Source organism: Giraffa tippelskirchi, chromosome 4, assembly GCF_054371585.1.
Source record: "Giraffa tippelskirchi isolate mGirTip1 chromosome 4, T2T-mGirTip1v1.2.pri, whole genome shotgun sequence".
Classification (NCBI taxonomy): Eukaryota; Metazoa; Chordata; class Mammalia; order Artiodactyla; family Giraffidae; genus Giraffa; species Giraffa tippelskirchi.
In genome coordinates, this window is record NC_137278.1 from 159,971,757 (window position 1) to 159,998,461 (window position 26,705).

The 26,705-nt window shown below is 40.7% G+C and overlaps 1 long non-coding RNA gene across 1 annotated transcript in view; it reads right to left on the minus strand.

Moving 5' to 3' along the window:
- The window catches only part of LOC145546965 (uncharacterized), a 473,665-nt gene that overhangs the window by 162,254 nt on the left and 284,706 nt on the right, over positions 1 to 26,705 (minus strand). Inside the window, exon 5 of the long non-coding RNA XR_014083422.1 lies at positions 16,131 to 16,256. This is a non-coding gene — a long non-coding RNA (uncharacterized LOC145546965). The remainder of the gene's footprint in view (positions 1 to 16,130; positions 16,257 to 26,705) is intronic.

Below are 26,705 nucleotides of genomic sequence, written 5' to 3' on the forward strand. Positions count from 1 at the left end.
CACTATTCTAATTATATTTCTCTTTAAACAATTTTTCAGACTGCAATCTTTTACTTAGATGAGCCTAACACCCCAGATAACCTCCCCTCGCCATTGTCCACCCAAATTGGTAATGAGTCCTACGCTATTTAACTTCACATCACACATTTTTTTTTAATCATTCTGGAAGAGCTCTGAGTCAATGTATTCTCTTGAGCAATTACCACCAGGACCCAGAACCAACGTTGCAGTAATCAAAGCAGGTGGCCATTTGGCAAGGCTCTACACAAACAGCTCCTTGACATCCCACTAACGTGCTTGAAATCTTACCCTTGAAGAGCACTTTTGGGAGATCTTTGGGGGTTTTCAGTCTATAACAGTTTCTGAAAAAGAGCAACCCATGTCAGGCAATAACCAGGAAAGAAGACCACTTAATAAGAGCCTATAAGACACACTAAATACTCTCTAATGAGAGCTAACACTCTATGTTTCATGCACTATTCTGAATGCCATGTATTAACTCATTTAATTCCCTCCAATACTTGTATAAAGTATGTAGTATTATGATCTCCATTTTACAGATGAGGAAATTGAACCTCATCCAAGATCATCTAACAAATTAGGGGACACGGCCAGAATTCAAACCCAAGCAGGCTGCCTTCAGGATCTGTGTTCTTCACTGATGCTGTTTTGCTTTCTGATATGTTTCTTTTTCAGCCTTCTCATGAAACTGGCATTTTATGTCTTCTTGGATGGATGTACTTAATGATCAAAATGTTAAATAACTTGACCAAAGGCACACAGCTAAGTGTCCAGCTAATATGTAAACCCAGAAATTTCTGACTCTAGAGACTTGCTCCTTCTCCTCTCCTGCCTACCCAAGAATATATCACAATATCCAATTATGATGGCTATTTATGAGCAAGACCAAAACAACCAGGAAATAATAATAATAGGCTATATGGTCTACTAACTAACAGAAAAAATGGCAGATAGGTATAGCAGAGCCTACTAGCTGATTGACCAATCTATTTCCTCTCCCTCTTGTGCACACACTGTATTTTCAAACATCCTTTGTAGTCAAGTGTAATGAAGTATCTGAGTTTCAACCAGTGAGTTTTGGCCAAAATATTGTAGCAAAATATGTCAACTTTCTTTCCTCACACCTGAATGGAGAGACACCAAGAACCTAGAGTAGGGAGGAGCCACAAGAGTGAGGGAACCTGGGTTCCTGATTGACCATGTGGAAGGCTGACCAACCAGGAAGAGATCCAAAGGATTCTGGCAATAAGAAGTAAGCTTTAGGAATTCCCTGGTGGCCTAGTGGTTAGGATTCTGGGCTTTCACTGCTGTGTACCAGGTTCAATCCCTGGTTGGGGAGCTGAGATCCCACAAGGTGCGTGACATGGTCAGAATAAAAAGTAAGCTTGTACAGTGTTGAACCATAGAGGTTTCAAACTTACCTCTTATAGCAACTACTGTTACACCAACTAATATAATGTTGTCATCAAAAACTTGAAGTAAGTCATTGATTTACAGTTGGATTTTGGATAGAAGAGAAATAAATGACTAACTCAGGTTGAAAAGCCGGAGATCATGTGGTAAGTATCCACAAAACACTTGGCAAATCTTTCTCTACAGTAACTTGTACAGCAATTCATCACTTGCCTCCTGGCTTTCACTCCTAATGAAACGGCTGCCATTTGGATGTGTTGACTAGCATCACATGATCTGATGTTGTTAAATGATCACGTCTGGCTGCTGTGTTGAGATTAGTTTGCAGGTCAAGGGTGGAAGAATGACAAGAAGTTAGGAGGCTATTTCCACTGATCACAAAGAGTGAATTTGTGGAATAAAGATTCTCCTCCAACAGCTGGATGATGCCTGGTTCTCCTAAAGACTGTTTCTGAACCACCAGGCCAGGTAGAGTTACCACCGTGGGTTCTGAGAACACTATTGCTTCTGATTAATGATATTTCAAAAACAAATCAAAAGGGAAGAAACTATTTGTGTCTGAGCATTCAGTTTTTTCTTTGTTAACATTTTCTTTCAGATGGTTTTAATTTTCTTTTGAGATCTTATATATATTAAAAAGCAATGGATATCCAGTTAAATAATTGGACATAGATATCCAATTTATTTAAAAGATCCTTAAATACCTAATTTTGTTGCCTGTAGAATCATGACTTCTATAAATTTGGGGTGTATGAAAATAGAAGGGATATTGAGGGATCTGCAAACTGCAATAGGGACTGAGAGATTTATACTGGCCTTCCTGAGACAGACATTTACAGTTCAGTGAAACTCCCCAGGGTATAAGCATAAAGTCCATAAAACAGGTAGTAGGAAACACCACCTTCAATGCTTCAGTTTAATATCTCTGTCCCACCTTCAAATAAGCCTAGAAAACATGTTACTCCATAGACACCCTGAATATATTTTCCAGTTACAAATGGCTGTATCACGTTTATTATATCTCTGCCTATGGTGAGATCACATTCTACTAAAATCCTGAGATTGGCAGGGCAATGTTCTTGGAAAGGACATTTGGAACAGGGAGCAGTGTTCTTGGAAAACTACGAAGAAGTAGGAATTCTAGCATGCAGCGTTTGAAAGTGAAAGGGTTAGTAGCTCAGTTGTGTCCAACTCTTTTCAACCCCATGGACTATAGCCCACCATGCTACAGGATGCAGTGTTTATCCATCATTTATACCCAAATTCCAGTTCAGTCAGTAATTAGAAAGCAACCTATGCTCTGGATCCTGCTTAATTGCCTAAACCTGAAGGGTATTCTTGTGTGTCCATCACTTGTTTCTAATCCATGTCATTACTGAGATTCACATCTTAGAAGTTCAGGCTTTTGTGGTTTGTTTTGGGGTTGTTTGAAGAAAAAGTTTTTTTAAACTAGAGTGGATGGCCCGGTACTCCCAGTGTTCCTCAAACAGAGGGAGGAAAGACTCTCTTCCAAGTCAGTATTTAGATTCCGCACGCTGTCGTCAATGATGAAATGATCCATTGCAGGTGCTGAAAAGGAAAAGGCAAAATGGGACACCCACTGTTTTCCTGTTTGCTGACCATCATTCAAAGGTAGAGTTAGCCATTATTGAAATAAACCATGGAGAAAATATCAAAATAAGCCTATTATGCTAGGACCCAACCATTACAGCCAAGGAAATAAAACAATAAATCCTTTGAAATGAAGAAATATAGCAGAGGCACTTGAAAACTGAGAGGTGTTTTGTCACTAAATTGCAGCATTAATAGTGCTTTGATGCTCCTTGCTAAATTGTATAGTTCTGACACTCAGAACGAACATTTGGAAAATCATACTTATTTTATACAACTCGTTAGCAGAAAAGAAGAAAACAAGATGATGTTTTAAAACAATAAATCTCCTTTATAACTAACTGTGAACCTAATGATATTGGAAGACGAAAGAAAATTGAAAGGGAAAGTATGATTCCAAACTGCATTATAATCTTGGGTGTAAATGAACTATTATCTCATCAGTAGAGGATAAGTTCTATTTGGAATATGATGCTGAATGTTGGCAATATTCCTTCTCTGATAATGATAGGAAACTAGGAATCACAGAAGAAGTTATTTCTTTTTCATTATCAGTGGGACATTGGTGTCATTACCTGTGATCTTTTTTTAACCAATTTTTCTTCCTTACATATATCCCCGTGTATCCCAACTAATGAAATATCACTTAAATTTATATTACTTAATAAAAACGACAAATTTAAAGAATCAGAAGGAAATTGGATGCTCACAGCACACTGCTCCATAGGCAAGGATTATGATCACCAGCACCATTTTCAGACTCTCGTTAATGCTTGCTGGTATTCTAGATGTCTGTTTACCCAATCTCATTTTAATTTGTTAAAGGAAGTTGAAGTCATGACTCAGCTATAATGTGGCAGCATTTGAGTATTAAACAAAAATGCAAATCTAGCAGTACCTCCCTAATGAGATGTAGCAAGCTCATTTTTCTTCATATCATTTCTAATTCAGTCTCTGGTTTGAGGGAGCATTTCTGTGGCACATGGTCATGTCTAAACTTTATTTTATTACTTCTAAGCTTCTCCCACATTATTAGTCAACTTGAAGGCCTAATTCTGAAATCTGTTGGCTTAGAGACCTGCATAAACACTTGGGAAAATATTTTTCATGAAGCCGTTGCACTGAACAGCAGGAACATCTGAGCTGTTTTAAAAGTGTTCTGTCTGTGTACAAAAGTGACAGCTAGGTTGCAGAGCTCCCAGTGTCTTTAGACATATGCAATGAGTCTTTCTCATCTGTCTTAATTTTTCATTCTAAATAATGCATGATTCTGTCATTAACCAGCAGACAGAAGACTCCCTGGGGGGTACCTAGTTGTCTTAATTTGGGTCTTGGATGGAGGGAATACTGGGGAGCTGATCTCAGAAAACACCTTGAGCTAGTGGGGAAAACAAGAAGAGGAAGGAGTATCTGCGAAAGGGGGTTAATGAGGGATTACTCTGTGGGCAACCCAGACTGTATCCCACAAGGGACTCTCTAAACAGTTGTCTTTTCTAAGACCTCGAAATTGCTGAAGGGCAAGGAAACAAGGCATTAAATCTTTCCGGTTTCTAAACCTCAGTGGTTGAGGGCTGCTCCTGGAGCATGAATCCCTCAGGACTTCTGGCCTGCCCAGCGTCCTAACGAAACACACTTTCAGCGACCAGAGAATACCCGAGGTCAGAGAGCTGCAGGGAGCCACCAGCAGGTAAAGGAACTTCCACACTGGTGCCTCCAAGAGAGCCAAGGGCACATGGGCAGGGACTCCCCACAAAAGGAGGCAGCGCTGTGAGGCAGGATGCTGACAGGCTTGGCTTGAATCTTAGGGAAGCAAAACCTGCCACCCTAATTAGTCTCTTGCAGTTCAGTTCAGTCGCTCAGTCGTGTCTAACTCTTTGCGACCCCATGGACTGCAACATGCCAGGCCTCCCTGTCCATCACCAACTCCCGGAGTTTACCCAAACTCAAGTCCATCGAGTCAGTGATACCAATTAGTCACTAGCATGCAAATTATTTTAGCTGAAAACAATCAAGGCCCAAATGACTCAGGAAGAAACTTTGACCTTTCCCCTAACTGCCTAAAACAATTCAGACACAGGACCTGAAACTGCATGTAAAACAGCTTAAACTGGTTTTGCCTCCTTAAATAGGCTGTTGTTTAACCAAACTTTGAGTTATTTTACAAAGACAGTACTGCTCATGTGCAAGACAGGAACCTCTGTCTCCCAGATCACCCCAGAATCAAGAATCTCCAGTATACCGAGCTCAAAGAATAGAAATATTGTCACCAGAACCTTTTACAAAGAGAATGTTAGTCGCTCAGTCATGTCCAACTCTTTGCAGCCCCATGGACTGTAGCCTATCAGGTTCCTCTGTCTGTGGAATTTTCCAGGCAAGAACACTGGAATGGGTTGCCATTTCCTTCTCCATTACAAAGAAATAAGTCCTTCAATAAGGAAAATCTGCTTCTAGCAGTGCAAGTAGCTTATGGACTGATTCTAGACTAGCCAATCAGCTTCCAAGTTTGAAAATCCCTTACCCCTTAAATTTCTGCTTTAAACTCCGAATTGGGGAGACAGATTTGAGCTGTATCTCCTAAGGCCATCAACCTCTTAATAAAGCTCTTTCTTTTCTCAAAAGCCTGTGCCATAGTTCTGGCTTCTATGTGCTTCATTGGGCCAGGAGACTTGCTCCATAAAAGGCCTGTTCCTGGAATAGAGCTATCACCAGAAACACCTGCAGAGAATATGAGCTAGATGTGGTGAAGGGAACAGGGCCTAAAGATCAGAGTCCTCTCAATGGATAAAGCTGTGGTAGATATATACAATGAATATTACTGAGCCATAAAAAGAATGAAATAATGCCATTTGCAGCAACATGGATGAACCGAGAGATTATCATCCTAAGTGAAGTAAGTCAGACAGAAAATGATAAATATCATATGACATAACTTATATGTGAAATCTTAAAAAACAATACAAATGAATTTATTTACTAAACAGAAACAGATTCACAGACTCCTAAAACAAACTTATGGTGACCAAAGGGAAAACAGGGGCAGGGAGTAGGGATAAATTAGGAGTTTGGAACAAACATACATACATTACTATATATAAAATAGATAATCAACAAAGACCTACTGTATAGCTCAGGGAACTCTACTCAATACTCTGTAATAATCTATATGGGAAAAGAAGCTGGAAAATAATAGATATATGTATATGTGTAACTGAATCACTTTGCTATACATCTGAAACTAACACAACATTGTAAGACAACTATATGGTATCTCAGTGGTAAAGAATCTGCCTGCCAATGCAGAAGATGAGGATTTGATCCCTGGGTCAGGAATATCCCCTGGAGAAGGGAATGGCAACCCACTCCAGTATTCTTGGGCTTGCCTGGTGGCTCAGCTGGTAAAGAATCTGCCTGCAATGCGGCAGACCTGGGTTTGATATCTGGGTTGGGAAGATCCCCTGGAGAAGGGAACGGCTACCCACTCCAGTATTCTGGCCTGGAGAATTCCATGGACAGTCCATGGAGTCCCAAAGAGTGGGACACAACTGAGCAACTTTCACTTTCACTTTAGTGACTAAACTACAGCAACGAAACAAAATTTTAATTAAAAAAAAAAAGAAGAAATTCAAAAACAGAGAGTGGTTAAATAAACAGTAAAACATCTTTAAAAGAAAAAAAAAAAGGTCCTCTCTCTGTTCCCTTGTCACCACAGGGCCCAGTCAGAAGAAGCTAGAAGAGTAGAGGAAAATGTCTTCCTCCCCAACAAATCCCTGCTTCCCCTTTACTCACTGTGTGATTTGGATGCATGACTTAAGATCTCTGAACCTCACTTTTCCATACAGTGAGGTTTGTGATGCTGAGCTCCCTGGGTGATAATGATTCCATATAATGATGCGATACTGTATGTAAATTTGCCCACAAAGAACTCAGCATACAGTAGGTGCTCAATAAGTGCTGGTTATTTTGGTTGTGATGATTATAATCTTTACTAACTATAATGCCCAACAAATATCCTCTGAACCTCAGCCCCTCCTTGCAGAGTAGGATAGTCCTGCCATGTTCATCTCACCCCCACGGCAGATCGTTTAGGACAGGAAGCAGGAGGAGTCTGTTAATCGCCATTGCATCACTTCTCCAGCACATTTCTTGAACACAAAACATTTCGTGACATCGTGTGCTGGACACAAGCAGGCAATTCTCTGAGAAACCCCAGCAGCCAAGCAGGGCGTGTGACAGAAATCAATCCTCATCTAAACTCCTCATAAAACTCATTAGAAGCCCTTATTACACTCAGAAGAAAAGAGTCATAGGATAAGGTCTGTTGGTCTGTGGATATTGATGTCATCTAAGGGAGATACTGACTCTGATTTCTATTAACTTTAACACTGTTGACTGAAAAAAATGAACAACGTAAAAATTGAAAATTATGTTTTATTCGGCAGATGTATTGAGGTCTTAAGCTCAGGAGACACTGCCTCTCAGCTCTGAGGGGCCGTTTTGAAGAGGTAAGGAAGGAACCAGGATATATTGGAGTCTTTTCAACAAAAGCCAGGTAGTTCGAACATCAAAAGACTACTGTTAATTAAAGAAAAACTAGAGATCTGAAGTTAATGGACTTAGCATTTTTCTTTGTATGGGAAGATGCAAGAGTCTGGGCTCACTGAACTCATTCCTTTGATATGCACCATAACTATCTAGGGCCCGCATCCTGATTTCCTCCATCCTGCATCCCCTAAGGGTACACAGTCGGGGTGGGGGAGGTGACTGCAGTGGCTGACTGTTTGATGCAAGCAACATCATTTACTATGGAAGGTGATGATACTATGATATGGAAGGTGACATTCTTCATCCACAATACTGAGACCCACTCTTGCCCCTTTCCCTCCAGCAAAGCTCCAATCCCCTTGGGCTAATTGTACCATGAGGTCAAAGTCACCTTCCTCCCAAAAACTAAACAGGTGAAACTCTAAGGTGAAAGAGACATAACAATAGCATTCATCAGGTAGTTTTCACTGTGAAAAGGAATACTGCTCCCAAGTTCACACTATCGTCTGTTGACTTTTATAATGCCAACCTTTCCATTACCTTGCCTTCCCTCTTTGTTTAAAAAAAAAAAAAAAGTAGGAAAAAACTCAACAAACTCATGTTCCCAAGGTTATTCTGTAGCAAAACAATGTCTTCATGGATCTGAGTTCTACACCACTTGTGAAGTGTCAGTAAAGCCCTCAGTTCCATAGATTATCAGGAGACCTCGCCCTTGCTCATCTTTGTATATATGTGGCTGAGTATCCCTAAACTATTCCTCCCAACTCTGCAGTTACTAATAAATGTCCTGGGGAAGCATTAGAAATGAGAATACTGGGCTGGCTGCTATCCCTGTGACCCCTCCTACTGACAGTTCAGAGGAACCGTAGGACTGGAAGAAGGAAAAAAGGGCAGGGAACAGAGAATCATATCATCCATGAGTTTATTATATTGTTCATTTATTTGCACTGGAATCAATCAGCTTTCTATTACACTGGGTACCTAAATAGTACACTTGTTTTCACTGTTGCTGCTAAGTTGTGTCCTACTCTTCACACCCCCATGGAGCCCACCAGGCTCCTCTGTCCGTGGGGTTTTCCCAGGCAAGAATCCTGGAGTAGGTTGCCATTTCCTTCTCCAAGGGATCTTCCCAGATTAGGGATCAATCCTACGTCTTCTGCATTGACAGGCAGATTCTTTACCACTGAGCCATCTGGGACACCCCTAATAGTACATTTACTTACATGTAATTTTTATATAGGGCTTCCCAGGTGGTGCTATGTAAGAAGACTGAGGTGAGAGAATTAGTTATATGGCCTTCAATTTTACAAAAGGAAATGAATGGTTAATGAAAACCTACTCACTTGGTGAATTTTTATATCTCATTCTGACGTGGCTGCATGTCTGGTTGGCAGGCTGAGTTATAAATAGTTGATGCTATGCTCTGGTGCGGCAGTGCCTATTGAATTGTTGCCTCCATAAACTTTTTATGTGTTCCACTGGAGAAGTGAACCAATTAAAAAGTTTTGCCCATTTGAACCCTCCACATAAAGTATCTTCAGCAAGTAGATAAACATCTTTGATGCCTTTGACTGCTTGGTGAGCTAAAATTTTATTCATTTTGGCTTTGTAATATCTTAAAATATACATGCCTGTGATGTTCTGCTCTTACATTCATACTAAATGAGTATTTGGACATCATTAAACAAGAATACTGGCTGAACATTTTTGTCAAAGGAAATTTCAGAAATTTTAATTTGTTCAGGGCCTCCTTTTTATTAAATTTGTTTGTATCTCTAACTATTCCATTCGACCCCCCTGGCATCAATGTGAAGAAATTCTTTGAGAAAAAGCTGATAGTTATGTTTCATGGAAGCCAAAGTCCTCCTTGCAAATTAAAATTACATTCCACTTTGCTGAACACTAAGAAAATCAGCTTTGGAAAATTATCTCAGCCCTAAAGATTGGGCTGCCACTTACCAGTCAAACCCTATTCTTTTAATGCGCATCTGTGAGCAAACATGTTTGGCTCTGACTCACACTGGACTAAACAAAATCTCATTAATAGACTTCGCCTGAAGAAGCACTTGAAAAGGCAGCTAATCATGTTCTACATGATAGGAAATGTCACACAAAATCAGAACAGAGGTGAATTTTTGGACAAGTACTTCCATCAGAGGACTACCTCTCTTTGAAACAATAGCTCAGAATGTGTCAAAGCTGCTCTTCCAACTGCTTCCATCCCTTGACCGAGATTATTAAAAAGCCATTTTTAAGATGAGGACCAGGAGAGAAAAGAAAGAGGGGAAGGCGACAACTTGCTTGTAACTGGGAGAAAACAAGCAGTAACAATGGCTTGAATGCTGTGGTAGGCACTGGTGTCTTAGGGGTGTGAATGGGAAACTGATCCTGCCTTTCAGAAGCATGCTGTAGAGGGGATCCAGATCAACAAAATGAAATGAAACAAAAACACAATTACAAGACAGTATAAGTGTTGCTTGAATTGGGACTGAAGCAGGCAAAGTAGCTCTAAAGTCAACTTGGGGGAGTCAACATTCTACAGAAGATGCTGAGCTGAGGCTTTGAGAGTGGGTAATTCAGAAGACAAATGAGGGAAGAACACTGCAAGCTGAAGGAATGGTGTTTGAACGTTCAGTATTGCCAGAGCAGGGGCTTAAGAGGCTAGGCAGGTAATATGAAGCCACTTCAAGAAGGATTTTGAATGCTTTGAGAAGAAACTTAGATTTGGTTCTGCAAGTAGTCTAGAAGCAATTAAAATTATTGTGTAGGAGAATAGCATGATTAGACACAATTATTAGAAAAATCTCTCTGCTCACAGCACAGAAGAGAGATTTGAGAGTTGCAAGAACATAGTCAGGCTTATCTCTGAGAGGGACAGGACCCCTAACACAAATATAGTGGTGTACTTCATGGACCATGTCGGTTAACACTTTCTGTTAGAGGTCTGGGCTTCCCAGAGGTCTATAGCCACAGTCTCCAATTATTTTTTAGCACCAGGGACTGGTTTTGTGGAAGGCGGTTTTTCCATGGGCTGGGGTGCAGGGAGGATGATTCGGGCAGTAATGCGACCAATGGGGAACAGCAGATGAACCTTCACTCTCTGGCCCACCACTCACCTCCTGCTGTGTTACCCCATTCCTAACAGGCCACGGTTGGGGTCTTCAGCATGATGCTAAACTAAAATCTAGCAAAAAAAAAAAGAAAAGACCCTGATGCTGGGAAAGACTGAGGGCCGGAAGAGCAGGAACAACAGAGAATGGGATGGTTGGATAGCATCACCTACTCAATGAACATGAGTTTTAGCAAACTCCAGGAGATACTGAAGGACGGGGAAGCCTGGTGTGCTGCAGTCCATGGGGTTGCAAAGAGTTGGACACAATTTAGCAACTGAACAGCCACAAAACTAAAACCAAACTTTATGAGGGGGCCAACTGGTCTAAGTTAAGGCTCTCTGATGGTCTAACTTAAATTTGAGAGTAAATTACAGAATTCAGACTATTCAATAACATAAACATGATTTAGGTCAACTTTTTGGCAAGTTTTGGACAGCTGTATATCAAAAGTTGCAGGCTCCCTAGCACTTTCCTGATACACACAGTTTCTTTGAAACTAATTAAGGATATGCACATGCATTAACTTCAGTGCCATGCCATTGGCATTTGTGAAAAGTCTAACCTACTCAGTCATTTGAGACTCATTCAATATGCCTCAACACATTTAAAGTGGTGAATTTTCGAGTTCCTTTCCTGTCAAATCCTGATTTTCCAGATATTGTCTTGCCTTTATCTGATTACAAATTCTTAAGAACCCACACCACCCAGTTTGCTTTCCTTGAATACCTTCAGCAAGAAAAATAAAGAAAAACATGAGGAGATAAAGCTGAGACTAGTACATGTCCCTATTTATCTGTGCTGACAGAAAGTTAGGGAGGAAGAATTCAGAACTTCCATGGCACTTAGACATGAATACTACATTGGCTAAGTTTTCATTACTCAGGTTATATTGTGGGTCTGTCTAGTAACATAATGCCTAGGACATTGGATGGTACATGCGGTAGTTGGGTAGAAACAGAAACTTAGACAGGTTATTCAGCACCTTGTATCCAGCAGAATTGGAATTACTCCCCAGATCTTCCTGAAGCTTTAGGCTGAGATGTTCCACAGTGCCGTACCACCATCTTGGAAGCAATGCTCCTTTCTGGTTTAGGTTTGGTTTTTATTCAGGAACATAACTGAATTTCATCAAAAATATAACATGAGCAAAGAATGGATTCAAACTTCTCAGATACATCTCCACACCCAAGTTTCCAAAGCTTGAGAACAGTCCAAGCTTTCTGGTGTTCATAGTTTTCATATTTTTCCCCCGAAGTCTTTTGCTGTTTTTCTCAGTAAGAATTCAATTTCTATACCACTTTCTTATTTAAAGAGTTGGGTTTTATGTGTGTTATGACAGTTAAATATTCCATCTTCTTACAACTAAATGTAAAAACCAATAAATGGAGGTATGAATTTTCACAATTTCACATTAGAATGCATCTGCCTTTGGTTTCATCAATTTATATGTGGTTATTTCTTATCATAAATAGGTTTTGAGCTGTCAGAATGATCCTTTTCTTCACACATTCCCCAAACAAAAATTTTGCACAGAGCTATCTATACCCCCAAGAAGCATGAAAAATACAGGTTTCTTGACAAGGAAGAAAACATGATAATTGATGACTAAGATAGGCTGCCCTTCTCTGGAGGTTTTTAATTACCACCTTTCATTTACATAACACTTGAAGCTCTTCCAAGAGCTTTCAGGTACATTATCACATTTGTTCCTCAGCACAACCTCGCAAGGAGGGAGAGCGAATATTATAATCATCACTTTCAAGAATAAACCACTAAGAATGAGAGAGGTGAAGTGATTTGACAAGGTCACACAGCTTGTTATGGATGGAGTTAGTGCTAGAACTCAGGACACCTAACACCTCATCAGCTATTTCCTACTATACATAACTTCCATAATTCCATTGGCTAGAGAGATCTGGTATGGCTCCTCTTAAAGACCTAAGGAGTGTGCAGCTGATGGCAAAGTTAGTGTAACAGTTTCTTTTATGAGCATTTGTTATCCTTCCATTGGACATTTCAAAAAACTATGGTTTGAAACAAGAGGTGGGATTGTGGACATCCATTCCAGCAAAGCCTCTTGGCTTTAGAGTCAACTCAATCACTTGCTAGATAAGCACTTATAAGTCTCATTTTCCTTAAGCATCAAATGAGCATGATAACAGTACCTATCTCATGGAGTTATTGTGAAGGCTGGAAGAAATGATGCATGTAAGGCACTTAGCATGATGCCTGGCACATAGTAAGTGCTCAATAAATGATTGCTGCTATTTTTAGGGTTGCTGTTGTCACCATCATTGTCATTATTATTATTATAGATCATGATATGTGTAATTCTGAACTCTGTGGTAAGATTCTCCAAATACTGCCAAGCTGTCATTTTGGGGTTATACTGGCCTGTACTTTTCTGGCCCTTACTCAAATAATAAGGTTTGCAATTCCATTGACTGGGGGTGCTAATCAGAAGCTTTTTAAAGATTTCTCTTGTCCATTGAGGCCACTAAATAATCTCCACAAGACTCAAGCTCTATAATCACCCCCGTGGTCTCACCGATTGTACAAGTTAGCACTTACAGCCATGATGGAAGATCTATGGTGAAATAAAATGAAAAGTCTAAAGACCCAAAATCAAACTTGTCTGTGGTCTGGTTTATTCTTTCATCGTACCAATACTTAACTTTTATCTACATAATAATTAAATAAAAAGACATTTTCTTAACCAGCATCCTGCCCATTTTTAAATACATCCTTTATTAGATAGTAGAGCTTATAAAATATTCATCAACACAAGCTACTGCAGTTTTTTTTTTCTGCTGACCTGCTCAAGTGGAAATTAGATTTTTTTGTTAACTCGCTGAAACTGTCTGCATTTGCTAGATTTCCTAAGAAGCAGGAAAAAAGTAATTCTGTAGGATTAATAAGGGCAACGTATATTCTTATTCCACAAAGACACACAAAAAGGGGGCAGAGATCCTATTCAGTGAGGATAATTGATATTGTAGCACAGCGTTCTGCCTGAGCCCATTGTATTTTGAATAGGTGCACAGCTTCTTTGAATCCTCATCAAGAATAGCTTGTGGGTGTCTTATGTCTTACCTTGAATTAAAGAAGACTTTTAGAGACCTTGTGAAATATAAGATACTCATAATGTTAATCAGCATAAATAGACATCTGATTGCACTCCCAAAAGAACAAGAAAGAGATTTTTGTCATTTTATAGATTTTGCTCCTAACTTAAAAGTAGGAAAATCTAAGAATTGTTATTTATCTGCTCTTTGCACACTCACACCCATAGTCCCTATTCTTTTCATGCTCTCTTCTTCCCTCAGTGCCTTTTCCTCCTTTACTTCTCTCTCTGAATTAAAAAGTTCAAGCTTCCAGAAGATTATTGGTTTGTTATTGAATGTCTTGCTTGTTTTTCTGTGATGATTATAAAGCCAGGACCTCAAAGTGCCCTCTCTATAATCCCATATTTTCTTACCTTGGCATCTTGGTTTAGATGCAACTTCACTGCAGACACTCAGAGACTCACTTGATGAGAATGTTCATCAAAACACTAAAAATAGACTAAAATCCTCAACTTCATCACACAAGTCTCTGACTCCTCTACTGTAAAAAAATGCAGCCTGCCTGCTACATGGAACCCCTCACACATGCCCAGTGTCTCAATCGCGATATGAGACCAAGTGAAGTTTCCCTATTTTAATTAGATTTAAATTTCTCTCATTAGGGAAGAAGGAAATCTGCTTAGCATTTACATTACTGAAAAGAAGGCAACTTTGAGCCACACAGAAGAGCTTGAAACCACCACCCCCCTTATATTAACAATTATTGCAATAACATTTCCTTGCAGAGATGTGTTTCTTGCCCACTCAGACACTAATTTTATGATAATTGAAATTTATGCTATTGATATTAAGAAAATTGAACTGTGTGAAATGGTAATATAATACAGTATTATCTTACTAGTTAAGTTTTCTGTTTGTAATTTAAGGTCTTCAGGGCCACATACCAATAATCTGCTTGAAATTTTTCTATCTCTGAAGTAACCTTAGCAACAGGATAGCATCCAAGTGGCACTTCCATTGACATACTTTCTATTTGATTAGAATGTGTTTATCTTAGGATGTTTATCTTAAAATGGAAGTGATGGTAATGGTCATGCCCTCCTGTTCTTATTTCCCATTTCCATCCCCATTTCTCACATTGCTCTCCCTCCCTCTCACCTTAAGAACCATCAGAAATGGAGAATCTATGTCAGTGGTTTCCACCAAGTAAGCCTCAAGCTTTTTGGAAAGCTTCACCCATTATACCGGGTAGAAAATCCAGATGCTGTCCAAGCATTACCTCCACTTTGTCACCATAAACAACCTAAAGCAAAGAGCCTGAAGTTTTCTGAGTGGAGCTGAGGAGATAACCTCATTTCTGAATGAAGTCCAGAATACTATGGACCTGTCCTGCTCAGTTAGACCTCTGAACTTTGACACATCCATCTGGTTCTGATGATATCTCGACACCAAACCCAAGACCTAAGACCATTAACCATGATGCTCAAGAGAAGGCTCTACCATCCTGTCCAGCATCAGACACATCTGCGCTAAGAAGAAAAATGCTCTAATTGGAATCATAAATGAACAATGATAAAGGAAGAGTTGATGCCATCTGCTTCTTTTTCCTACTGTATTCAATAATTAGCCTTCTCCTCGCCTCACATTTTTTCAAAATTCTGGTCTTAATAGCATTGAAACATGTATATTATCATATGTGAAACAGAACACCATTCCATGTTTGATGCATGAGACAAATGCTCAGGACTGGGGCAATGGGATGACCCAGAGGGATGGGATGGGGAGGGAGGTGCGAGGGGGATTCAGGATGGGAAACACATGTAAACCCATGGCTGATTCATGTCAATGTATGGCAAAAACTACTACAATATTGTAAAATAATTAGCCCCCAACTAAAATAAATAAATTTATTTAAAAAAAAAAATTTCTGGTCTTAATCTTTCACCATATAACTGAGTTATAATTCTAATTACTATATTTACAATAGTATTCACTAAACTTTTGTTTTGTATTTTATCATTTCTGAAGTCTTGAAATGCCTAAAAATCAACATGTACATTGATTATAATATTTCCTTCTTTTCTAAAATGCTATTACTAAATCAATAAGTGTATTAATCTACATCATCCTGAACTCACTGAAACCAAACTCTTCCTCTGGGTAATATCACAGCCATCTATATCAACACCTAAATGTATGCTTATCTCCCAGGATACTTAAGCCCTCCATGTTTTATGATGAAGCCACTCAATCACTCTGTAAATTCAGTCTCATTATTGGACTCTGTGGCCTATCCAGTTCTCCTTATCCCCCAAATTTTGACAGATACATCCTTACATCCCAGTAATGGTAACTGGGCTCTTACCTTGTCTCACTTTCTTTAGCAACATTCTCCCACCGCCACCTGCTTGTTCTGTAGCCCCTGTAGGTCTGTCAATGCACCTTATCTCTGCTGAGTATCCATCAGGTGTCCTATGTTTTCCTGTGTATTCTAGGGCACAGAAAAAAAGAGACCTTATTGAGCTTTGCAATGTTTACATTTATTTTTGATGTTTCTCTTGTTTTCACTTTGAACTGATGTGGCAGGAGGGATTTTAATCTCTACAGCACTTATGTTCTCTTAAGAACTCTGTCTTTAGCTTATTACCAGATCTTCATGGCATCTCAAACTACTGGTTTCTTGGGTCACTCACCGTTATCTATATCATGCCCATGGCGGCCCTCAGTGACCTTGGCTGGGGCTTTCTCCTATTTCCTGCTGATGACTATTGTATCATCCTTTGTTTGCCCTTGGAGATCTATTGGATTTTCAGGACTGACACTGGCCATTTTACCCTGGGCAGTCTTGGTTATATCGGTTATCATTGTTTCATGAGCAGACTGAGGGAGGAAGATCAGTGTAGGAGTTTAAAAACATAGAATAATATCACAGGGACATTGAGGAGGCTATTTAATTTCTCTGAAGTTTATTTTCATCTGTAAAATAAAGATAATAATACCATTAGTATTATATGAGGATTAAATAAGAAAATGTATGTAAATATCTGATTACAGTTTCTATCATACTAAGCATTCCATAATCTGTAGAAATTATTAGGTATTATTATTAGGTGACATGCCCAAAGACAGAGAGCAAGTGAGTGATCTAATTCTAAGCCATTCACTTGCCCCGTTTCATTTTCAGAGCTGACCTAATGGTGTGGATCTGATGTCCCACGTAGAAATCTCCCCATCTGGAGCTCTCTGATCACCATGGAATAACATAGGCCTCTCTTCCCTTTCCCAGAAGAAAAGTAGTCATGGGAGAAACTAATTAAATTTACTTTGTATTAGTTATACTGAGGAAAACTTGGATCTACTGGAAAAAAAAAAAAGTGACTCAAGAAAAAACTGTTCTAATCATCTGCGCTGTATGGCAATGGAACAGACCATTGCATAAGATGGTGAGCCCCCCGTCACAGAAGATGTTCAAGCTCGGATAGATGTAAAGGGTTGAGAACTGACAAGCCTGATTTTTGTTTCTTTCCAATCCTGAGATTCTAAAGATTAGGAAACAAGGCAGCCTCTCAGAGTTTATTCACTCATTCAACATTAAAGAATTTTCAAAGAATACAGCATGGCTCCAAATTGTGGTTTGATTTGGAGATTCAAAAGCACTTTTTTTAAAACCACCGTAGAGGACAAACCATGGTATAAAATTGAATCACTAGGCTATGCACCTGAAACTAACAAAACACTGTAAAGTAACTATAGTTCAATTTTTTTAATGGTTTAAAAAATACAAAGAAGAGCATTGTGGTGATAGCTCCCTTCCTAGAATAGTTGTCTACCTAAATTCTTTAAGGTAATTAAGAGGAAGGTCAAAGGTTCTTCTTGAGTCCTTCGGGGCCTGTTTTTAGCCTGAAATAATCCACATGTCAAAGAGACGCATTTTGCGGTGGCAAGTTTTGCTTGCTTACAAGAACAAGAAGCCAAGGTTCCTACAATGACCTACAAGGTTCTATGTGATCTGTTCACCCATAAGGTCTCTGGCCTCAGCTCCCACCACTCTCCCATCCATCAGTCTACTGCAGCCAAACTGGCTGCTTTGCTGTACAGACACTCTCTTGCCACAGGGTCTTTGTACTTACTGACATCCTTTCCCCAGATCTCCATGTGGGTCACTCTCTCACCCTCTCCAGGTCTTTACTTAAATACCATCTTTGCAGTGGGATATTCTCTGACCACCTTCTCTAGAATTTCAACAGTATCCACTGCCTCAACTTTCCCTAACCACATCTTTGCTTGATTTTTTCCCCATAGCACTTATCACTATACAGCATGTTAAACATGTTACTTTTCATCACATTGAATTGTCTGGCCACACACACTAGAACATCAGATCCACAAGGACAGAGATTTCCTTTATTTTGTTTACTGCTGTGTCTTTAATGCCTGGAATGATGCCTAGAACATAGTAGGTGCCTCATGAATCTTTGTTGGATAAAGGAGAGGAACAGAAGGAGCTCAGATCTCTGACCTTGTGGACAGACCTATCACCTTAAGCTCAGAGAGAACTACTGTTTTAATAAGTTCATTATTACATTCTTCCTTTGTTACAGCAGCCAAACCAATACTCAGTGAATGCAGAGAGAGTGATTCTCCTTCAGCAGAGATGAAACGATGCCCCATTCCAGCATCATTCATAACTTCCACGGGGTGCTCTTCTGATAGGGGATAAATTCATGAACTAAGACAGACATGGCTCTCCCTTCACAGAGTCTGCATTTGAATAAAGAGCAAGGCATTGATCACATAATCACACCAACAAATAACAAGTTGCAAGCAAGTGAGACCAAAGAGAGGTGGCCAGGAGAGCCAATAGAGGGAAGATGTCACCTGGTGGGAAAGCCTTAAGGAAAATAAACATGGAGGGGGGACTTCCTTGGTGGTCCAGTGGCTAAGACTCCACGCTCCCGATGCAGGGGACCAAGATTCAATCCCTGGTTAGGGAACCAGATTCCATATGCCACAATCAAGAGTTTACATACCACAACTAAGACCCAGTGCAACCAAATAAAACATACATATATCTATACATATATGTACACACACACACACACGTCTGTGTGTGTGTGTGTGTGTGTGTGTGTGTAAAGCCGATATGTGAAGGGTAAGGAAGTATTTCTTTGGGAAGGAGGAGAGGGAAGGAACTTCCAGGCAGAGGTAAGAGTATGTGTCAAGTCCCTGTGTTTGGAGGAAGTATGGCAAATGTAAGAGAACGAGGGAAGCTTGTTGGCTGGAGCAGACTGTGGGGGACAGGCAGGTGCTGTCTGAAGGAGCCCAAGAGATCAGAGGTGAGGACTTTTGACTTTCTGTCATGAACAGTGCAAGCCCAAGATGTGCTTTAAGCAGGAGGGCAGGTGACACGACTGAAACAGGCCTCCTGGCTTTCAGAAATGTTCTCTGGACCCTCAGAGCCCCCTCTCCAGCAGAGTCACTCCCCAGCTGCCCCTGAGATGAGGATAGACTGCAAACCTTTGGAATGGGAGCCTTGTTCTATTACAGCTCTTTCATTTGGCACCTCACAAATTAGTTGCAAGAACTTGCCCTGGAGACAAGGGGATGTAAATGCAGACGATGTGGAATTGTAATAACATAAACATTATGAAACAATGCAAACCAGTTGGGCCCCCTGTGGAGAAATAATCCCCGTGCTCCTTTCCGAATTGTCTTTATGGAAATTTCATAAAATTTGCCTTTATTAAAACTGAGTAGCAATTATTTCTTTCTTTGGTTCATCAGTTGTGGGAAGAAAATTAATTGCGTTCTCCTTCTTTTCTGGAGTTCATCAGCTAGGAATGAGGCAACGAGGATTGACAGGCCCAGGCCCTCTGTTGATGGAGAGAAGGCAGGAGAGCCTGTGGGACGTTATCACAGATGTGACTTTAGAGGTGGGAGCGGTTAAGAGAGTGGTCGTGGCAGATGCGGCCGCGCTAACAAGTGTGCTCAGGAAGCACAAGTCATTACGGTGTGTTGACATAACATTTGCCAGCTTCACAGTGGCCATCATTGTAAATTAGATTTAATATTGATCAGGCCAATCTCCATCAGGGCCAGGAGAAAATTGGACACAGAGTTCTTAGTCAAAATTGGCTCTTAAGATTCTGCTTTCTAATTACCATAGAAGAACAGAAATCCGGGGCCTGGCTGGCTGGCCCAGCGTGGCAATAACTGCTCTCCTGTCCCCTAAGGGCCGTGCAGAAGTGACAGCAATTTCCGCTGTCTCTCCATTTTCTCTCCCAGCCTGACTCTGCTGTGCGGCAGCGGAGCAGAGAAGGAAGGGTGAGAAGCGAGATGTGGCAAAGGGACCAGGGGGCTTGCAGGGTACAGATGGCTGCGCTTCTCTTCTCAGTTGTCACCTCAGAAAGCTGAGAAACTTTTTAAAGAAATTTGGTTTGCCCATAGTCTAAATAAGCTATGTGTTTTGTTTTGTTTTTTAAGTCCACTCAAAGTTAGGAGTCTGGAGAAACTGCCAGTGTATCTCCCACCACCACTGGCCTACCTTGACCCTTTGAGGGAACGTGGTGGACAAGCCTGGGTTAAATCCTGACCTTTAGAGAAGCCTGGCGGGCTATAGTCCATGGGGTCACAAAGAGTAGGACAGGATTGAGAGACTAAGCATGCACTCAGTTGACCCTCTGCACCATCTGACATTGGGCAGATGATTGACATCTCTGAACTTCAGTTTCTTCTACAAAACAGAAATCATGATACTACCTGTCTCAAAGGGTTGTAGTAAGGACTAATGGGATAATGAATTAATTAGGCATTCAGCTAATATCAGCTATGTTTTTCAGGACTGTTATTGTTATAGGCTTAATATTGCCCTTATTATGATATGGTTTGTTCTATTAGACAACAATATAAATGCTAATAATAACAACAGGAGCATGACATCTAATTTTTTACTTTAAAAACAGTAACTGGCCAGGACAACTCTAAGAGAAGTATCAGAAAGCAGTTCCCAGGCCATTTTAGACATTTGTGCTTCTCTCTACCAATTCCAGCTCCAATCCAGAGGCTTTCAGAACCCCCGAACTTCAAGTTTCTCTATTTGACATCTATTCCCTGTGAGCTTCAGGAGGACCTAATACTTCTCAAGACTTATCCTCACCTTTCATGGACTTCCCAGGCAAGGAATGTACTGGAATCAGAAATCGCATCCCATTTATCTTTGGATCTCTTGACACCTTACACAGAACTTGGCCCATAAAAACCAGGCCAGAACTAAGGTGAAGCAAGAGAGGCTCCCAGGGCATAAAATCTGAGGCTGTAATCACTCTCAAGTATAGCTCTATACTTTCACGACCCTGAGAATTAGCACTTCCTTAAATTTTGTGCCCTAGAAGCCTCCTTTATGTCACCAGGGTCCTGCTTAGAAGAGATGCTTTATCAAGATAACATGAATAGATGAATGATAAGAAAAGGATTTCCCAACTGTTCTATAACCCTAACCCCCAGCCCTGGGCACCCGGATGCTACTGCTGGTTTGCTGGCCTGGATACACACAGGGAGAGAAGATTTTGAGACAAGAAAGTTTTTAGGAATCTGCTGTACCAATAATAAATGCAAAAGTACCTGATTTAATATTTATTTATTTGACTGCATCAGGTCTTAGTTGCAGCACAGGGGATCTTCCTTGCAGCACAGAGGCTCTCTAGTTGAAGTCCACAGGCTTAGTTGCCTTGTGACACATAGGATCCTAGTTGCCTGAAAAAGGAATTGAACTCACATCCCCTGCGTTGGAAGGCAGATTCTTAACCACTGGACCACCAAGGAGGTTCCCAAAGTACCAATTTTTAAAAAACAGCACTCCCAGGTTTATCTTACCTGCAAAAAGCTCTTCCTCTAAGCTTCATCAAGTTATCGGTCTTCAGAATTAATTACAAAACTCCAGTCCAACCAGAAACATCTGCTGCCCGTTAGTAAAACACTAACCAAGGAACTGAAAGAAAGCAGTCCCAGGAGTCTTAGCTCCCCGATTTATTAATTTACAAAGCTTGTTTCCTCCTGCTCCCTCAAATGATTTCCAGAAAGAGTCAGGCAGGTCTAAAATCTCTGTGGGATTTTACTCTCTGTCCCCCAGGACTATTTCTTACACAACCGACACCTTTCCATAGGAAAAAATATATATATTTCTCTTTGACTGTACCTTCTCATTCAAATCCAGCTTCTGCCTTCAACTCCAAGAGCTTTCTTCCCTTAAAGCCATAAGTCTCCTAATCCATCCTTCCCGATTCTCATTTTAGTGAATTCATCTACTCTTGGAGACCAAACTGCAGCTGTGGAATTTGTTTATGGAGTCAAACCATGCACTAAAAATGTTCAGAATTTTATCATAAGCACAAGGCACATGATAAAATATGTATATATGAAAAAGCATCCAGATGATGATAAACCACTAAAATGTTGACCATTTGTTGTGCATTTAGTATGTGCCAAACCTTCTTTCACTTTATCCTGCTACTAATTAGTTCAGTTTTCTCTCCTATAAAATATGCCATGTGAACTGATTTGTTACCTTATTTCAATTTGAAGGCATCTAGTGTGGGGCCAGGAGGGTTACTAAAGCTCTGAGGAGCCCAGGGCCTGACTTAGTTATATACTGAAGTGGACATCTATCATTTGTCCCTACCCAGCATTCATCCCTCTGTTTCTAGAAATAGTGCCCCAATTTTCTTTTGGAAACCACTTTTCCTCCTCTCTCCAACCCTATGCAAGGGGTTGGACTCAGCCTGTTGGTTTCAGAGATGGATGTGGGTCAGAGTTCTAACTAATCAGAATGGTGCACATCTTAGCGCCTGTGACTGCCCATGTGTAGACATGCTGTGAAAGTCAGAGGGATGGAAGGCAGACACAGACCATGAGCTGGAGAAGTGATTCCTTCTCTGCACAGGATAACCATCAGCTGAGAGTTACTGAATGGTCACTTTACTTTCATGCAGGAAGATCCTGCCAGTAGAAAGTAGACTTAGAGCTGGGGCAGAAAGATTCTAGAACACCTTATGTGGACTTCTGGAGCCATCTCTGCCAGAAGTTGGAATTTGCAGTTACATAAAACAATTTGTTTTCACTTAAGCCAATATGATACATGAAACATTCATAATAGTCTGAAAAGTGAAAGTATTAGTCACTCAGTCATGTCTGACTCTTCATGACCCCATTATAGCCTTCCAGGCTCCTCTTTTCATGGAATTCTCCAGACAGGAATACTGGAGTGGGTTACCATTCCCTCTCCAAGGGATTTTCCCAACCCAGGGATCAAACCCACATCCCCTGCATTGTAGGTAGATTCTTTACCATCTGAGCCACAAAGAAGTCCATAATAGTCTGAAGCAATGGCTGAAGCATTGATTTAAATCAATTGGAGGGACATCCCTTGTGGTCAGGTGGTTAAGAAACCGCCTGCCAATGAAGGGGACATGAGTTTGCTTCCTGGGCCGGAAAGACCCCACATTCACTAAGCCTGAGCACCACAACTACTGCAGCCTGCACTCCTGGAGCCTGTGCTCTGCAACAACAGAGGCCACCAAAATGAGAAGCCCATAAACTGCAACCAAGAGTAGCCCAGCTCGCCACACCTAAAGCCCGAGCACAGCAACTAAGACCCAGCACTGCCAAAAACAAATAAATAAATATTAAAAAAAAAAAAAAATCATTGGCGAGTAGTGACTTCCACAATAACACAACCACTTGGCTCAGATCAGTACTGCCACTGTTTTCACAATCAGACCTGCCAGACAAGCACCCCAGTGATTAGTCCAAATTGACCCCAAAACAAGCTACTGCAAGTATCTTCATTTATTATACCTAAGTATTTAGGGGGTGGTTTGGAGCAGATCCCATCCCCTTTCAGAGAGAGAAATGCCTTCCTGATGGAACTGACCTGCAGTTAAGAAAGCAAGGTTTTTGTCCTCCAATTAAATACTTGAGCGGTAAGAGCGAGGGCTCAAAGACAGGGGTGTTTTATTCTGCACCTGAACGGTGGAGATTAGGTGTGCTGCACCTTCACACCCAGAAGCTGCAGCGGCTAATGAAAGCTGAAATGAGGCAGGAACCGGCGTGCTAGGCAAGGGGAAACGGATGAACTTGGGAGAGTGGCTGCTGTGGGGAGCCTTTCCCAGGCAGCACCTCTAACTGTATGAGCAATAAGGACGACACCGCAGAGGCTGGAGGTTTGGCAGAAGTCGAATGTTGCCTAAATGAGACTGTACCAAGTTTCTAAACTTCGGTCTTGGTCAGTAAGACCTGACTGGTTCAAAGATAGAAGCATTTACATAAATCTTCAGCCCTTAGAGCAGATTCCATGAGAAAGCTCCAGAAGCACCATGATAGGCTAAGGGCATGAAAGCACTGTTAAAGGACCTGCAGGCAGATATAGCTCAGCATTCTCTGATGTGTTCACCAGATTTCTGAGTTCTGTTTAGATTTCTCCAAATGTAAATCTTTTCTTTCTCTTTGCTTCTTCAAACTGAGGCATCTCCTGCTGAACGGTGCTAGGGAGAGGCAATGTTGGACCGAGTAACACATTTTTAATGATGTGAAACAAAGCTTTAATCATCATAGCTATTTACAAAATAATGTCTTCCTTGCATTTGGTTTAATAGCACTTTGTCCACAGCTTTCATCAAAACAACTACCCATCTGACTTATTGGAAGATTATATGAAATGTCAGAAGAGCTCCCTGGACTCATAAAGTGCTTCCTCGCCAACCAGGATTTTAATTTTGGATGGGGAAAGAATAAATACAATAATCATTGAACACTGTGACATTAACTGATCAAGACACCCACTTCCCTTGAATTATCAATTTCACATTGGCATAAAAAATAGATCAGTGACAATTTAATCCCACATCTGGTGACCTTTAAGTAATGCTGTAACACTTCACAGCTCTGTCATTAGCATGTCATCAGCCTTTTCTCTGAAAGAAATGATACCTAAATGCTTCATTTTAGAAATGTCTCCAAAGTTTGCTAATGTTTAATATCTGGTAACAAATCTAGAGAAGTATAAAGGACCCATACTAGGCAACGTTGACAAAGGCAATCTTCAAAATAATCTTATTATAATTAACCACGTGAGAGACATTGGATAGTCAAAAAGCTATAGAACCATGATGTGCATTGTGTTCAAGGGGAGACCTGCTTATAGCCACGTCCTCCTGGTGGGGAAGGATGTTGGTGCCAGCACTGTGGGACTCCATCAAGATTTCAAATATACACCCCTTTCTTCTCAACAATTCTACTTCTAGAGTTCTAGTCTACTGAACTATTTATACATGGGCACAAAAGACTGTTCATTACAGCATTGTCTGTAATATCAACCATATCCAAAACTGTAAACCTAAATCCCTTGTGGCTCAGCTGGTAAAGAATCCACCTGCAATGCAGGAGACCTGGGTTCAATCCCTGGGTTGGGAAGATCCCCTGGAGAAGGGAAAGGCAACCCACTCCAGTATTCTGGCCTGGAGAATTCCATGGACTATATAGCCCATGAGGTCACAAAGATTTGGACATGGCTGAGAGACTTTCACTTTCAAATTTCCTTTAAAAGAGGAATGCTTAAATAAATTGGTGCACCCGCATAATGGTGTATGATCCAGTCACCAAAAAGGAATGAGCTACCATATACACTAACCTCATAAGTTCTTTGTGCTGTACCGTTTACACCACATCTAACCTATCAAGAAATCGTCTTGAACTCATTTCAGACTATGACCAGAATCCAACCACTTCTCACAACCTCCTGTGCGCCCATCCCGATTCAAGCCACCACTATCTCATTTAAATGATCGCAGTCACCTCCTATCAGGTCTCTCACGTCTATCTTCTCTCCAAAAAGTCTATTATGAACATGGCAGCCAAAGTCATCTCGCCAAACGTCATTCAGATCAAGTCTCTTCCTAACAGCAAAACCTTACAGTGACTTCTCATTTGACTCCCCATAAAAGCCAAAGTCCTCACAATGGCAATGAAGTTCTTCCTGATCAACTCATTCCCTCCACCCCAACAATTACTTCTATGTCTTCCATTCTTCTATCTGCCCCACCCCCCCCACCCCCGTATTCTGCTTTAGCCTCTATTTCTCTCTATTCCTCAATCATGCAGAGTCCTCGGGGCCTTTGCACTGGTTGCTCTGTCAGAAAAACTCTTCCCCAGATACCCACATGTTCATTCCCTTACCTTCAAATCTTGGTTCAAAAAGCACTTTCTCAAAAAAGTACACTTTGAAAATGTTAGTTGCTCAGTCGTGTCTGACTCTTTGTGACCCCATGGACTGTAGCACACCAGGCTCCTCCGTCCATGGAATTCTCCAGGCAAGAATACTGGAGTGGGTAGCCATTCCCTTCTCCAGGGGATCTTCCCAACCCAGGGATTGAATCCAGGTCTCCTGCACTGCAGGCATATTCTTTACCATCTGAGCCACCAGGGATCTTGACCAACATATATAAAATAACAAAGTATCACCCCCTGGCACTACTAATCTCATTTTCCTTTCCTCTATAGTACTTATCTACCACATAATTTACTTATCTGCTGTATCATTGCTTACTGTCTACCTACCCCTCTCTCCACTAGAATATAAACACCAAAAAGCAAGGATCTTTGTCTGTTTTGTTCACCAATATATCGTAAGAGCCTTGAACAGTACCTGGCACATAGTAGACACTCAATAAATATTTCCTGAACCAATGAATGCATGGACATAATAAAATTATACTCATAACAAAATGCTTTATTGAGCACTGATCCTCTTATAAGCACTAAACTAAGCACTTAGCATATATTATGTCACATAATCCTTACATAAATACTAGGGAAAGCAGAAAGGGCAGAAGAGAGGGTAAGGTATTAAAATTCCCATTCTGCAGGTGAAGCAAATGGAAAACCAGAA